This window comes from Vicia villosa, unplaced genomic scaffold (genome assembly GCF_029867415.1).
Source record: "Vicia villosa cultivar HV-30 ecotype Madison, WI unplaced genomic scaffold, Vvil1.0 ctg.004251F_1_1, whole genome shotgun sequence".
Taxonomy (NCBI): Eukaryota; Viridiplantae; Streptophyta; class Magnoliopsida; order Fabales; family Fabaceae; genus Vicia; species Vicia villosa.
Window position 1 is genome coordinate 36,651 of NW_026706399.1, and position 2,546 is coordinate 39,196.

Here is a 2,546-nt window from a genome sequence, read left to right on the forward strand (position 1 = left end):
CAATAAATATATTTAAAATAATATATGAACTCAAACATGATAAAAATGTGTTGTTTTTTAATTATTTATGCATCTAATATTTTTACTTTGTAATATTTTTTATTTAAAATACAATAATTTTAAAGATAATACATGAATAATTGAAATATGTATTATTGATGTATTTCTTTAGAAATTGGAAAATTGATACAATTTTTTGTATTTTAAAAATGTGTTTTTTATTTGAATATTTATTTTTAAGTAATTTATATTTTTTTAACTTTTTTTTTTCTATTTTACAACTTAATTTAAATATTTTTATTTTATATAAATTTTTTAAAACTAAACTGATGACATACCTGCTTGTCTATATTTATTTTAATTTGTTGATAAACAAAAATGAGACTTCTGACAAAAATTATTATCACGAAGAGAATATGAAATAATAATTTGTTTACCTATAATTATATATATTTAAAAATGATGATTACGATATTGAAAATAGTATTTTATTAAGATGATAATTTTTTATTTTTTTATAACACCAAATTAAAATAATTATAACGGGAACGTGAAGTGACTGTTCAAAATATTGAATATTAACGGGACTGTCAAATTACTGATTAAAATATTGAACATTAATGGGAACATCAAGTTATTGATTAAAATATTTAATTATTTTCTTTTCACGGGTACCAGATATTTTTCTATACATTTAATTTTTTTCCGCGAGTACCACACATTTTTTTATGCATTTAATTATTATTTTTTACGGTACCAAATATTTTTCTATTAAAAAAATATATACTAAAATAAATGCGCGTCCCATACGAGAACCCGTGCGAATGCACGGGTTAGTTACTAGTTTTCTTATATGATAGATATATAAAGGTAAAACATGGTTTTGGTGTAGCCTATTTTCTTTCAAATTATACCTTTTTTTCAATTTTTTTTTTAACTTCAACTTCTCTTTACTAACGATTATATGACAGTTTTTATTTTTTTTTTCATTCTATTTTTTATTATTTTATAAATAAAAAAATCAACACATGAAAAATATTATATATATTTTTATCCGCTTGCACACCAAAGAAAGCGGACAAACGGGCACGTTAGTGTCAATAATTACGCTTTGAAAAGATTATTTTTCAATAACGTATCTTAACAAATATTATTCGATCAAGTCATGATTATATAAATATTTGAAATATACTCTAATCTACTATACTTCTTGATTAAATTTTATTTTGTTTTATTGATAAAATAAAATCTGATGTCATGATGTTATCGTAGTCTTAGTGAAGGGATATAGTTAAGATTGGTTGTTGTTCGTACAAAGATCCTATTAAGGAGTGTTGTTTTTTTGATGTTCATAATGGTTTTAATACACCTCACTATGCCATAAAAGACCTACGACATCGCTTTTTTTTGGCTTTAAAAGCTCTTAAAAGCGCTGCTGAAGGTGGCGCTGCTATAGGTTTTAGCAGCGCTTTTAATTTTGGCAAAAGCGCTGGCGTAGGTAGGCCTAAGGCAGCGCTTTTTCTTAAAAAGAGCTTTCATATATTGGCATAAGGCAGCGCTTTTTCTTAAAAAGCGCTTTCATATATAGGCCTAAGGCAGCGCTTTTTCTGAAAAAGCGCTTTCGTTGGTGTTTTTAATAAAACTATTATTTTTATAATTTCTAATATTTTGGCATATCTCAAATTCTCACTAATACTTTGAGAAATACATTTATTATATTAAACAAATAAAAATTTAAAAGAAATACATTTAATATGAAACATTTTATGAATTAGTATTGCATATATTTATTATCAAAATACAAATAAAACATCACTAATTTTATAAGTGCTCTGTGATAACACGATTTTATATCATATATTTAGCTTGAAATCCATAAATATTATTAGCATTTTTCTTTAATTATATTGTTTTATTGTGATATTATGCGGGTATTTGCGATATTTCAGGTTTTACGCTCATATTGAGACTATTTGTGAAAAAGAAAGAAATGGAGCTAAAATCACTACTATTTGTGCCTAAAAGATGAAAAAGGGTGCTGAAGCAAGAAAGGGGTGCAAAGAAGGCCCAATAGTGCAAAGTACAAGTCCAGCCCACGAAGAAACCAATTCCGCGTGACCCAACTCAATCCAGCACGTGGAGACGCACGTCTCCAACGTCTCTTGCCACGTCACCCAATGGTGACGCCCGTCTCCAACTGGTCCTAGATTCTCTCCACTTGAGACGCATGTCTCAAGTCGTTCAGCTGGTCTTTCCCAAAAAGTGGAGACGCACGTCTCCCAAGTCCATGTCAGAAGTCCCTCTTTTCACGCTTTCCAATTGCAGACCCTCAGCTATAGAGACTGCTACTTCAGTTCAAGGGGTCCGAATTTCTGCTAACGAAGTGCTGCCGAATTATTTCTTCAAGCATTTATTTTCCTGCCTTTCATTTAACCGCTTTATTTTTCTCGCAACAATTTCTACACTGGAAATTGTTGTGAACCTTTCGTAGATCTAACCTTACGTTAGATTTATTTTTATATTCCTTGTTTTTAAATTCCTGCCCA